Source organism: Hibiscus syriacus, unplaced genomic scaffold (genome assembly GCF_006381635.1).
Source record: "Hibiscus syriacus cultivar Baekdansim isolate YM2019G1 unplaced genomic scaffold, ASM638163v2 tig00003041_pilon, whole genome shotgun sequence".
In the NCBI taxonomy this organism is placed as follows: domain Eukaryota; kingdom Viridiplantae; phylum Streptophyta; class Magnoliopsida; order Malvales; family Malvaceae; genus Hibiscus; species Hibiscus syriacus.
Genome location: NW_024061960.1, coordinates 89,758 through 104,630, shown reverse-complemented (window position 1 = coordinate 104,630; position 14,873 = coordinate 89,758). Strand labels below are relative to the sequence as shown.

The 14,873-nt window shown below is 38.3% G+C and overlaps 2 pseudogenes; both read right to left on the bottom strand.

The window, feature by feature from the left end:
- Positions 1–6,522: 6,522 nt before the first annotated feature.
- LOC120167503 lies at positions 6,523–7,477 on the bottom strand (annotated as a pseudogene).
- Positions 7,478–7,956: 479 nt separating this feature from the next.
- Positions 7,957–14,486, bottom strand: LOC120167492 (annotated as a pseudogene).
- Positions 14,487–14,873: the final 387 nt, after the last annotated feature.

The following is a 14,873-nucleotide window of genomic DNA, read 5'->3' as shown; positions in this document are numbered from 1 at the left end:
TTCACGATTTTACAATTGAGACAAATCATAAAACTGGAGTTCATTGGATATCAAAGAATTAATTACTTGTTAATCCTTCAATAATTATAGCCGTTTGACACGTGCCAAGATCAAATCTATTTTGGGAAATGGTTAAGTAAGGAAAGGATAAAAATGTCTCAGGTTATTGTTTGTTTATTTGATGCTCAAAGGTTTGATGGGGTATCTTGCATGCTCCTCTATTGGAAGTGTTCTCCGATTCCCAGTTTTCATGGTCAAGCTCGGATTGTGCGATGCCTTATCAAGGAATTTGTGCGATCGCCTCAGCTGCCCAATTTTTGTATTCGAGCCGCCTTTTCATGTTTTCAACTCGAATCCTCCTTTGGTTTCAAGACGTCATTCGTAATTTACGTTTTGAACCCCCTTTTGTTATTTTTCTCTATCATGCATTAATTACACTATTTTTTGCAAATAAAGATTAATCCTGATGGGCGGATGAATCTGAAGATAGTCTCTTCTGTTAAGAACTTCATGTATGATTAGAATGGACTTTTAAGGCACGTAATGTAGGCCATGGTTCATGGTTATGAAAGAAATGATAAATAGGCCCAAACAAGTGTTTAAGGGTGATTAAACCAAGGATCAATTCATTCTGATGTCTTCAATCATATCTTGCTCAATTTGAATCTGCTCGTATGTGTCTCTCTCTTGATGCTCTATGATCTTTGAGTGGAGTGATTCAGTGATTCAGAAATGATTATGCTTGATCAATCTCATTTGATGATCTATGATCTTCGAGTGAAGTGGTTCAGTGATTTAGAAATGATTTGCTTGATCAATCTCAGTTTGAATCGAGAGAATCTTTGCATATGCATCTTGTCTTCTTTTTTCTTCAATTTTCCTTTGTTTTTTCTCTTTTTATTTTCTCTTTGCTCTTTTTTTCTCTTTTTGTTCTCTTTTTGTTCTGATTGAATCTTCGCACTTGGCATTTGGTTCACCTTTCGGTATCTCATCTAAATCAATGTCTTCACTCATGCGACCAGATTTTCTCCACCTTGCCCCCCAGTGTGGAGGGTGATCCTTGGTTAAGGTTGAATCAGAAAAAAAATACTATAGGCTCAAAACGGGACACAAGGGATATATATTTTCTCCTGTTGTGAAGGGGTAAAGAAGAAAGTCGTTCATCATTTCATACATGGAAGCTTTCACAGAAGAGGTATCCCAAAGGGGATAGATTTTCAGGATATTTTATCACATGAAAACATGCAATTAATGCATGGTAGAATTATTCCGAGTGAATTATTCTTTCTGCTTTTTGCCCCCAACATGTCTCAATGTTCATGCTCCCTGCGAGATGCCCAAGACTCATGTTCAAATGAACAACTCAATGCCTTGGTTTTAATGGCATAAAATGTCAATTTTGAATCTAAAAAGACAATGGTGTGACTTTATTGACTCAAAGAAAGGTATGGGTGTATCAAAAGATAAGGCAATGTTCAAAAGTTCAAATGGAGGTAATGTCAAATTTGATCTTTTTGGTAATGACCCTGAGTTATTTTGGGTAAAGAATCAAGGTATTTTATTTGGGGTTTGAGACAGGATAAAAAGGTCTAATCTTGCCATCTGTCAAAAATCTATAATTCTTGAAGAATTAAAAGAATCCTTAATTCATTTAATATTCGAAGAACTAATTGCTCCACCTTAGAAAGTAGTATAAATTCAATCGTTTAAAAGATTAAGCAAACATGAAAGATCAAAGACGTGTTCAAACAAAACAATCCTCTAAGTGCAAATGATATATGCAATGCCCCTGAATCCATCAAGTTTTGGATATCGCACTTCAGCGCCTTATAGTTCTCAGAGGAATGTATGGAGCATCCTATGTGGTAACTACAAACAGCTTCAACATTGTAGCCCTTAGGTTATGTGGACTCTTTTCTCAGATCATCCTGGCAGGCTTAGTCGTACAACCAGCTGATCGGGCTCATTCGTTGTGTTTCAGTTTTTTTCTTTTGATGTTACAATCTTGCTTCCATGTGTTGTCATGTGGTTAAACCACTTTCATCGAATTCTCCATGAAGAAATTTTCATGTTTATGAAAATGCTGAAAAAAATGAAATGTAGATGCAAAATGCAAAAATGCATGAAATGTTCGAGGCATTGATCTAAAAATATGTCTGTTATTATAAATAATCTTTATTGGGACAAAAGTGTTTTATCTTTTAAGAGACAATAAACATATTTAAAGGTACATCCAGACTAATCCTCTAGACCTTGAAACAAGTTGACTAGTCTTCTGCCTTCGTCTGTCCGGTCGAATACCTACTGAACCGCTCCGGCTTATCTGGCTAAATCGTTCAGTGACGAGCTATTTTTGTACTTGTCCCCAGAAGTATCGAATGACTACATCTCTGGCTTTCATCCTTTGCTGAACCTGTTCTATAACAGAAACATCATTGAAATCCTCCATCAAAGGGATTATCTGAAGTTCATTGAATTTGTCGACAATGGCTTCCAATTCAGCTATCGTTTTGTCACCTTGTTCTTGTTGCCTTTGAAGGGCTCTCGAGTCAGTAACCTTTTTCTCGTCTTGCCCCTGCCCCTTTGTCAACCCATTTTTGAAAAGTTGACTTTTGATGTACTTGATTGTGGGCACCACGTCTTCTTGATCGAATGTGACATAATTGCCTTGCAGATCTCCCTTTTCCTTCTGAGTCTTTTCTGACCATAATCGGACCTCTATTTTTTACCTATTGTATTACAACCCATTTATCCATTAATGCAGACTATTTACGTTTAACGAACTTGTTTTTGGTGGATCAACACCTCTTTTAAATGATACAAATAATGAAAATGAAATGAAAAAGAGAAAAAATGAAAAAGAGTTAGTGAGGTAAAAAAACAATCATGAAAATAAAAGTCCTACCCACATGATATATACCCGAACATGCTTAGTATTCCTACCCGGAAATGATCTCTATCCCGTATGTTGATTTTGAACAAGTCCTAACCACATAAATTTCTAGTTCACATGCTTTGAACAAGAAAGTAAAGCATGAAACAAAGCAGCCTAGGGTTTGGAATGTGATTTTGGGGTGGGCTCTAATTCCTAGTAATCTCCCGGTTTAGGTTATAGAAAACGGTACCCGAGTTCTCCTTGTCGGCGCCCCTTGGGCTTACCAGACCCTTAGTCTTAAACCCAACATAGGATTGTGTGGACTAAGTTAAACTCGAGATGACACATTTCCTTATGCCCATACGAGAAAATTCACACGAAGACATAAGGTATATGAATCCCGAAGGCTACTTGCTAGGCCCATACGGGAATAATTCACACGAAGGCGTCGCTTTCCCCCCACTTAAAATTGGTTTGGAGCTCGGGTTTAGAGCCTTAGATGAAAAAATATTTAAGGGCTGAAATCATGAGAAAACGATTAGTACAACTATTTACCCGAAATATAATCAAATTAAGTAAAAAATGATCGAAATATTACCTTAAAATTTAAACTTACCATTTTCGTTAAAAAGACAACTGGAAATTACCTTAGCCTGACTCACTTATCTGTCCCCAGTGGAGTCGCCAAGCTGTCGTAACCGTCTTTTGGTTGGGCCCCGAATTGGGCTTCGACTTGAAATAATTGGGTTAGGAGTCGCCACCGACCACTTTAAAACGATTAGGTGGGTCAGACACCATCTTACCTTATCTGCGTTTTACTAGAATATTTCGGGTTCGGGGGAGTCAAGGAAGGATTAGCACCCTTGAACCGTCCTTTCGGTACCAATTAATTTACCGGTTGTCTTAAATTAAGAAAATTGTAATTTAAAATTAAAATGTAAAAATACGATCACAATTACTTACCTTAGATAATTTGAAATGTGTGGTCTTAAGAAGATCAAAAACCATGTTAGATAAAAGGTAAGAAATAAATAATTAATTAAATTAAAATGAAGAAAAACAAATTAAATAAAAGATAAGATAAAGAAAGTAAATAAAATAGTAAGTAAAATAAATATAAAAATAAATAAAAAAATATATAAATAAAACAAATAATAATAATATAAAATATATATATATATATATATATATAAATAAAATAAAAAAAGTAAATATATATATATAAATTAATAAACGATAATAAGAAAATAATATATATATAATCTAAAAAAATAAAAAATATATACTAAAGTAAAAAGAAAATGCATAATATAAAAAAAATATTACATGAAAAAAAATAACAAACATTAAATAAAATGAGTAACAGGGAAAGTGCGTATAAAAAAGTTAAATAAATAATATAATTAAAACGTAAATGTAAGAGAGAGAATCAAAAGTAAAAAAAGATACTACATTTTATTTCCTTTTCGAATCGTTTACAATAGCTTTGCCTTTGTATTTTCTTGTTTTCCTATGTATTTTGTATGTAAATCGTGTGTTATAAATGGGGGGATTACATGTATTATAGTGAAAAACTAACTATTTTTAGAATCCTATTAACAATAAAATTCTAATGCAACTAGACTCCTTGCTCGGTTGTTGTATGTTTGTTGGTGTGGTTGTTGCTTTAAAAGATATGGTAGTGAAAGAATCCTCTTAGGAGCTCTTGTTAGTTATATCTTTTAAAAAAAATGGTGTCTACACTTATAAAAAAAAAGTTTAATCTTCAAGTTCGATCGCTACTGTAAATCTGAGATAGCTTTGTTTCTCTGCAGAAACCTGATTTTGAAGCCAAAGTTGCAAAACTTGTTGAGTTGGGGTTTCCAAGAGAAATGGTGATACAAGCTCTGAAATTATGCGATGGCAACGAAGAACAGGCTGCTGGGATTCTCTTTGGAGGCTGACATTGCCTTTCATTTTTCATTATTTTTTTTCACTCAGTGACAAACTTGTAACACAGTGAAATTTTACTTGATTATCCGTTTGATTTGAACTTTTTATACACATTTGGAAAATTGTTGCAATCCTAAAGAAAACTGGAAACACTGATTTCATCGATGTCCAAGTTATACTAGAAGTAAAAATAGAAATGAATCAAATTTCATCAATACCTTAACTTTATTATGTGTTTTTCTGTAAGTACCATTTCCTTCGCTCTGGCTCTGTTTCTATCTCTGAACCCCAAGTTTCTAATAAGCTCAAAGCCTAGTTCAAAAAGATTATAAGAATATAATTCTCGAGTCTATCATCCTTGATAGAAAGAGGGAATAAAAAAAGTTTGATTTTTTTGGTCAGTTTGTGGGGAATTCAGGGGGTAGGAAAAAGAAGGGTGGTTCAAATTCAAACCAGGTTTCAGTTGAAAATTATTCCAGCAATACAATTCCACATGTCAAGGGTGGTGTTGAAAATAATTCCAGTTTTTGAAAAGAGCCAATGAGCTCAGAGAAGAAGGCAATGTGGCTACTCTTCAACATTATACTAATGCTCTTAAGCTTATCCCTAAGACCACCCTGACAGAGCTGTATTTCACAGCAATAGAGCCGCTTGTTTGATGCAAATGAACCCATTGATTGATGCTATTATTGCTGAGTGTAATATGGCAATTTAGGTTCACCCTCTTCTTCGAAGGGACCGAGTTGAAAGCATGAAATGGCGTTGCAGGATGTTCAACTTCATTTGGGGGCTAAACCAAATAACAAGGATGCTTTGGAGATTGCTCGGAGATTAACGACTGCATTGGGTCCTTGCCTGGAGGGTCCAGTGGCTTCTGCTGTTCGTGGTGCCCCGATTGCTGGCCTTGGACCTTGCTTACCTGCTTGGCCAGTCGCCTAAGAAGGCATGGGTATCACCTCCTCGAGGATCGTTGTACCACCAATAATAAGCTAGATAAGAATCAAAATAACGGTAGGAGAAGCCGAAACTGGTTCCAGGAACAATTGCCAAAACTTGTGCTGAAGCCTTGGAGTGGTTCTTCGAATGCAACTAATAATGAATAGGTTGGCCAGAAAACAGTCTTTTGTTACGTCTATGCGTGAGCAGGTTCCAGTGGCAAGTCAATGGAAGTCATTGAAACTTGCATATGATCATGACATAAGGCTTTCCCAAATGCCGGTTAATTGCAGCTTCGAAGTGTCGAGAGAGATTGTGAGCGAACGTTTTCCTTCATCCAGGTCAGTTTTGATCAAATATTAAGGATAATGATGGAGATTTGGTGAACTATTACATGGACGACCCAACTCAGATTGGTCGAGTTGTTTCAATAGAGTCTGGAGAGGATAAAGCCAGTAGATTTGGGATGTTGAGATTGCACACTTCTGAAGAATCATTGCTCAAAAGGAGATGTGAATCGAACATCCGACATGTAAATAAAATCAATGTCTTCCATTATCCCTTATGATAGTGCATTTTCCCTCATCCAAATGAATTATTTGTCCAATATCGTAGAGTATTGCACTTGAAAGATTTTGGTACTTAAGATCACTGTTTTAATCATTAATCTGAGATTGTTTTAAGCTTTATAAACAAGCAAACATCATTTCATCCATGTTATTTAGATTGAACTGAAAGTTCAATGACAGGAACCTCTTAAAAGTTGCAAATCAACTAGATCATTTCTTAAACTTGAAAGTACTGCAAGCTCCAACAGGGAAGCTCTTATCTGGTTTATTTCCATCTCCTCTCTTGTTCTGATAGCCGGGATAACACCACAACGAAAACGGCACTTGTTCAACCAACCGTAATCCAGCTTCATTGGCAAGCTCCTCAATTCGCCACATATTGAATGGGTGTGAAGTTTTATGAGTTATATGAACTTCTCCATTCATTGTCAGCATCTGAACCGCGTTCCTCAAGAAGCCCCTCACCACTCTCTTATGGACCTGTATAAAACACCATTACTTCATTTCTTTTAGTACCCTTCATTAAAAGTATGTATATATATATGTATATATGGATGTTAACTTACTCGATAACAAAATTTGTATCTTCACGACAGCCGTGGAATCCAGAATGAGGAAAATTGTAGACAATCCGATCAAAGAAGTCTAAACGGAGGGCAATGTGTTGTTTCATACTGCAGCAATCTACACCATGGATGATGGTACATCCAAGTTCTTTGAGTGCTTTTAAGTTTGACATCGCTCCATTGTACTTTTTCCTCAACGTCTCTAAAGTCACAGACTCAATATGATAAAATCAGTAAATAATCAAACTTTGGAAAGCAGTAAAAATTCTGATCCCACAATTGTAAGATATCATCGAAAACTCCACAAAAAACCCATTTTTTTCATCCTTTAATGTGGGAATGTGTCTCATAGTTTCGAACCAAAGTTCTCTCCTTTAAACTTTTTTGAATACATAAAACAAATTTCGAAGTTGACAAGATATAAAACATAAACCTTTAGAATCAAGAGATGTGGCGACCAGGTTGACCATGGGACCTAGAAATCTTGCTAAGCAAGCGGCGAAAGAGAAATCACCCTCTCCAACCAGCAGTATCTTATGGCTGCTGCTGTAATGCATTATCCGTTTTTCTTTATTAGTCTCTAGACTCTGCAATTCCATAATTGATTCCATGACATGCAATTTTCCTTAATACTGCCTTCCTTTTTGACTGCATTTTATAAGAATTACAGGCCTGGCTTTTCAATATCTTCCACTAAAACATGCATTCAACTCCAACATTTTATAGTTTTTCGAGATTCATGTTTCCGAAGAATCATTTTGTTAATCCGATGCTTCAGTTTCGTTTACTTTTAGCGTATTGAATGCAGAAGATCAAAGGGCAAATCAATTAAGTTTTATGAGCATTTCGACTTCACGATTAAAAGATTAGTTTCTTTAATGGTATCTGTAGTTAATTAAGTAGCTGTTAGTGTTGGTCACTGTGAATCATCTCGTTTAATGCATTAAGTAGCAAAGGCTTTTTGCCTCTTTTTCTATTATTAATATAAACATTATACAAGAATATTTGAAGCAATGAAATGAGCACAACAGATAAATTAGATGATTAGCCGCATTATTCTCAAACCAACCACATATATATATAATGCTTTAATACTTGTAACCCTTAACAAACAAACTTTCCGAAGCCAATCCACCGGCACTTCCTCCGCCGTACTTTCCGAGCGTGGCCTCCGAATTCGCTTTGCACCCGACAAAATGCTTCCTGCGCTTTCGCAACGTTCTCCTTCTTCCCTGCCCATGTCTTGAGCGTGCTCTGTTGCAGGGCTCGTCCGAACGAGAACGACAACGTCCATGGCTTCAACACGTCCAGTTTGTTCATCGCGTCCAGATTAATCGTTGCTTCTTCCTCGCTTTGTCCGCCTGATAAAAACACGATCCCCGGCACTGCCGGCGGGACGGATCGACGAAGTGCGGTCACCGTGTATTGCGCAATCACCTCCGCTGCAACCTGTGCAGATCAATACAAGTGTTTTTTCAGCCATCATGAAGATATAAGATCACTGATCGTAGGTGATAATATATGGTTTACCTTTGGGCTGTCAGAACCTGGAGTGTGTTGGAAATAAAACACTCACACAAACAACTTTTATTGAAACTCAAACAAATATTACAAGAGTACTCTCACTCAAAAACAAGAACTACAACTCATTCTTATAAGACTTTGCTTCTTCACTCACTTAGAAGCTCTTAATTTTTCTTGATACTTAAAACTAAAATGGGAAGGGGTATTTATACTACTCAAGAACAATCCTACACCACACAAATAAACTAATTTAAACCATTACAAATTCAACAAATATCTAACTCTCACCTAACTAAATTGATGTAAGCAATGACATCATTAATTAAATGATGTAAGCAATGACATCTTTAATTAAATGATGTAAGCAATGACATCAATTTAGTTTGGGTTTGGGTTTAGGCTCCCATAATGGATCAAGTTTATGATCCAACACCCTCCCTTAAACTTGATCTCGTGACTCCTAGTAGGTTCCTTAATCTTAAGAAGTCTTCGCTGGTCAGTGGCTTGGTAAAAATATCAGCAACTTGATCTTGTGACTTCACATATTCAACTTCCACATCTTTTCTTGCAACACACTCCCTTATAAGTGGTAGCGAATATCAATGTGCTTGCTTCGATCATGGAATACTGGATTCTTCGCTAAGGCAATGGCTGACTTGTTGTCGACACAACCTTGGTAGGCTCTTCTTGTATCAAACCAATCTCCTTCAATAGATTTCTAAGCCAAATTGCATGACAAACACATGAGGTAGCAGCAACATATCCGCTTCACAAGTGGACAATGTGACAATCTTTGTTTCTTTGACATCCATGTGAATGCAATATCTCCCATGAAAAATACGAATCCAGTAGTGCTCCTTCGATTATCTATGTCTCCACCCCAATCACTGTCGCTATATCCAACAAGCTTGTAATCATTAGAAACTGAATAGAACAAGCCAAAGTCAATTGTACCTTTCAGATAGCGAAGAATTCTCTTTGCAGCTTTAAAATGGGTGTTGTTGGGGATTCCATGTAACGACTAACCAATCCACTGCATGAAGAATATCGGGTCTCGTGCAAGTTAGATAGCGTAGACTTCCTACCAAACTTTTGAAGAATGTTGGATCTACACTTTCGCCTTCTTCAAGTTTGGTCATCTTGATCCCGTATTCTGCCGGTGTGCTTATTGGCTTACAGTTCTCCATCTTGAACTTCTTCAGTATCTCCTTTGCATAGCTTTCCTGTGAAATGAAAATTCCATCATTTTGTTGCTTAACTTCAATGCCAAGGTAGTACGCCATGAGCCCATGTCTGTCATCTCGAATTCTTTCATCATCACATCCTTGAATTCATTAAACATGCTTGGGTTGCTTCCAGTGAAGATCAAATCGTCCACGTAGAGGCACACGATCAAAATATCTTCATCTTTGATCTTGATATATAGAGCATGCTCGTAGGGACATTTGTTGAAACCATTCTCTTGGAAGTACTTGTCGATTCGGCTATTCCATGCCCTTGGTGCTTGTTTTAGCCCGTAAAGAGCCTTCTTCAACTTCAACACCTTGTCTTCATGCCCTTTGACTTCATAGCCTGATGCTGAATGTAAAGTTCCTCTTCAAGAACTCCATTTAGGAAGGCGGACTTTACATCCATCTGTTGTATCTTCCACTTGTTTTGAGCTGCCAAAGAAATGATTAGTCTGATAGTCTCCAATCGAGCAACAGGAGCAAATACCTCATCATAGTCAATTCCAGCCTTTTAACTAGCCTTTAGCAACTAGCCTCGCCTTGTGCCTTTCAATCTCTCCTTTGGCATTTTGCTTTGTTTTGTACACCCATTTGACACCTATCGCCTTATGTCCCTTGGGAAGTGAGGTAAGTTCCCATGTGTCATTCTTCTCAATGGCCTTGATTTCTTCGTCCATCGCATCTCTCCATTTCTTTTCTTGTACCGCTTCTTGAAAGCTCACTGGTTCACAATCGACAAACAAACAAAATAATGTAAGATTATCTTGTCGTTCAGTTACCTCATAGAGATCTCTAAGGCTTCTTGTGCGTTGCACAACTCTTTCACTTTGACTCCCACTTGACGATGATGAAGGTGATGAGTCTCCTTGAGTGGTTGATGTTGGTGAAGTGGGTGGAGTTGCAAGCTCTTGTTGAGATTCATCTAGTTGCTCCCTCATTGTCTGCTCATATTCTTCAAACAGAGGAAAGAAATTGAAGTCATCTGTATGAGAGTTAAAATCCCATTCTCCTTCTTCGTTGAAGACCACATCTCGACTAATCACAAACTTCTTATTGTCTGGATTGTACAACTTGTAGCCCTTCGAATTAGCATCATAGCCGATGAAGATAAAACTCTCGCTTTTATCATCAAGCTTCGTTCTTCTCTCGTCTGGTACGTGAACATGGGCTATACTTCCAAGGTTCTCAAGTGGGAAATGCCAGGCTTTCTTCCACTCCATGCCTCTTGCGGTGTCTTTCCCCATACACTTCTTGTTGGAGATCGATTTGACAAGTAGACTGCACACGATACTGCTTCCGCCCAAAATTCTTTGGGTAGTTTCTTGCTTTTGAGCATGCTTCGTGCCATGTCGAGGATTGTTCTATTCTTTCTTTCTGCCACACCATTTTGCTGGGGGATCTAGGAACTGTCATTGGTCGACGAATTCCATTTGCTTCACAGAACTCTTGAAACTCCCTGGAAGTAAATTCTCCACCTTGATCGGATCTCATGGCTTTGATCTTTCTATACCGCTTTCTCTCTCCACTGCTGCTTTGAACTTCTTGAAGACTTCAAAAACTTCTGACTTTTGTTTCAAGAAATATACCCAGGTTTTTCTTGAAAAATCATCAATGAAGAGAAGAAAATAGTTATTGTTACCGAGAGAGCTTGGCTTGATCGGTCCACACACATCGGTATGGATGAGCTCAAGTGGCTTCTTAGCTCTTGTCTCTGACTCCTTTGGAAAGCTTTTCCTGAATTGTTTCCCAACTAGACACCCTTCACAGAGCTGGTCGGATGGTTGATGTGAGGTATCCTTCACCATCTCCTTCTTAGATAATAGCTCTAGACCTCCAAATTGAGATGCCCAAATCGAAGATGCCAAAGCCATGATGCATCTTTGTAGCAAGCTTTCAGGCACTTTGCAACATCATTTTGTATGTTGATCAAGAACATTCTATTCTTTGACATCGGCACTTTAGCAATGAAGTTATTCTATCATCTTTTATAGAAAGATTATAATTATTTATATGAAATCATAACCTTTCTCTACCAGTTGCCCTAAACCTTAAAATGTTACTTTTCATATTGGCACATAGTAGACATTTGAAATAATTGATGTCTCCCATCTTCAAACGATAAGAATGTTACCCTCTCCCTTTCACTGCTATTGTGGAATCATCTCCAAACGAAACATTCCACTTACTGACTCGTCTAGCTCCACAACATGTCTTCCTTCCACATGTGATGCTTGCACCACTGTCAAGATACCAGGAATTTGCTTGGCCACCATCAGTTTCCTTTCGTGCTAGAAGAAGAGTTTCTTTGCCATCTGTCTTTTCCTCCACGTAATTGGCCTTCTCCTCAATTGTTGTTGGGAGCTCTACATTCTGAAGCATAATGCCCAAATTTTGACAATTATAACATCGAATTTGAGATTTGTCATACTTTGAGTTTGGATTAATTCTTCCACGGCCTCGTGTTGAGCTTTCTCCTTTCTCATAGTTTTGTTGGAATTGTTATTGTGTAATTCCAGCCTCGTCCACGACCTCGACTTCCCCTCGTCCATGGCCTCTACCTCTGCCTTGGCCACGTTGGTTTCTATCATTGCGTTGGCTCTCATGCATATCCTTGGTTTGCAGCTTGAGGAGTTGCTCAGTAAACTCTCTTCTTTTTATGCTTCTCTCATATGCTTGCAATGATCCTTGGAGCTGTTCGATCTTCATTTCTTCCAAGTCTTTAGTTTCTTTCAATCGTCACGACGATGTGCTCAAATTTGGGATCCAACGAACGGAGTATCTTTCTATTATCCTCACATCGTCTAACTTTTCACCATTTCTTTTTAATTGATTAGAAACAGCTACTACTCTTGAGAAATAATCTGAAATAGACTCAGATGCTTCATGTTTAAGGATTCGAATTCAACTCTTAATGTTTGGAGACGAACCTTCTTCACTTGCTCGGATCCTTTGTAAGAGGTTTGCAGCTTCTCCCACGCTTCCTTGCTAGAGCTTGCACTTGAAATCTTTTCAAAACCATCATCATCTAATGCTTGATAGATGAGGTAGAGAGCCTTCTTGTCTCTCTTTCTTGAATCCTTCAAAGTTGTCTTTTGATCTGGTGTAAGAGTAGCAAAAGCATCATCATCCGCAGGCTCGTTATAGCCTTCTCTATGATATCCCACATCTTGTGATCCAGAAGTGCCTTCATTTTGATACTCCAATTGTCGTAGTTGTTGTTGTTGAGTGTCGGAACTTGGAATGGTGCCATACCATTTGCCATATCTCTCAATAAAATGAGATTTTGTAAAATCCGATTGCACGGATGAATCCGGAACGATGAAAAAAAACTTTGGAGGGACTTGGACAACTCGGTCAAGGGCTCCAACTCGGCTGACTCGGCTCAACTCGTGAGTCAACTCGATTTTCTAGCAGCAGTCTTCCGGCGGTGCGTGGCGGTGCGTCAGAACTCAGATTGAGAAAATTCTGGCGGCGTCGTATTCCTCTCGTCGAGACCTTCGATCTTTCCAACTCGCTCTGATACCACTTTGTTGGAAATAAAACACTCACACAAACTTTTATTGAAACTCAAACAAATATTACAAGAGTACTCTCACTCAAAAACAAGAACTACAACTCATTCTTATAAGACTTTGCTTCTTCACTCACTTAGAAGCTCTTAATTTTTCTTGATACTTAAAACTAAAATGGGAAGGGGTATTTATACTACTCAAGAACAATCCTACACCACACAAATAAACTAATTTAAACCATTACAAATTCAACAAATATCTAACTCTCACCTAACTAAATTGATGTAAGCAATGACATCATTAATTAAATGATGTAAGCAATGACATCTTTAATTAAATGATGTAAGCAATGACATCAATTTAGTTTGGGTTTGGGTTTAGGCTCCCATAATGGATCAAGTTTATGATCCAACAGAGTGGCCATATTAGGTTTCAAGAGAGTGCCCTCAAGTAAAACATGGTGCTCATTCAGCGCTTTGTAAACCGCCGCAATCACGGTTTCAGTGACGGCGGCGCATTTTTGAATATCATGAGGGCCATCGGTAAGCACCTCAGGCTCCACAATGGGGACCAGCCCATTTTCTTGACAAATGATGGAGTAACGAGCCAACCCATGCGCGTTCTGCTGTATCGACAACTCAGAAGGCTCGTTGGGACCGATCTTGAGCACCGACCGCCACTTGGCAAAACGCGCACCAGCTTTATAATATTGCTGGCACCGCGCGCCCAAGGAGTCGAACCCTTGAGTCGTGGTCTCGCCATTGGTGCCGGCTATCTCGACGGTGCCCTTATCGACCTTGATACCCGGAATGACGTTGTTTTCTTCAAGGACCTCAACGAAGGGTTTCCCATCAGATGTCTTTTGGTAAAGCGTTTCCTCGAAAAGGATGACGCCGGATAGGTACGTCAAGGCGTTCGGAGAGGTGAAAAGGAGCTCCCGGAGGGCTTGGCGGTTGGATTCGATGTTTTCGACGTTGATACTCGAGAGACGCTTTCCAATGGTGCCGGTACTCTCGTCGGCCGCCAAAATACCCTTGCCTGGGGTGGCGATGTACTTGGCGTTCTTGATCAACTCGTCTGCAGAAAAAAAAGTTGATGCATTTTAGTCCAAGGCTAGTATCAATGAATTTATGCATTACATAGTATCTGTAATGAACACATGAACATGCATTTTACAAAGCAGATAGGTTCCTACGTAGTTATCGTGCATGCAGTTCAATGAAAGTTGACATCTTCTTCAACATGAATATATGCAATGATCATCCAATGAAAATATTTTTAATATAATATATTGATGATAAAGGTGGAGAGAGTTTACCTGCATACTTGCCCAAAAGCCGACATGGTTAAGGGTGGAGAGGAAGATAATGGGTAATACGAGGAAACTTACAAAAGCAAATCCAAAGGAGCACCACTCTTATATGTATAGATGAGATGGTAAGGAATATGCTGCATATAAGAGATTCCATGAGATGCATCAAGAACGTTACACGTGTCAAAAGAAGAACCCATGGAAAATTATCATAGCCGGATAAAGGATAAAGTAATGAGTGATCAGATTGGTGCCCAAGTGGCATCTTATTATCCCTCCTTACAATGTATCGCAAATTGCTTATCCTTGAAACTGTTGTTTTGTTGGGGGAATCGAGAGATGGAAACTCAATTCCCCCATTTCAGCCACATCCTTAACAATTGGTCCAAACTCTCGGGCCGTACTTCACATTATAAAC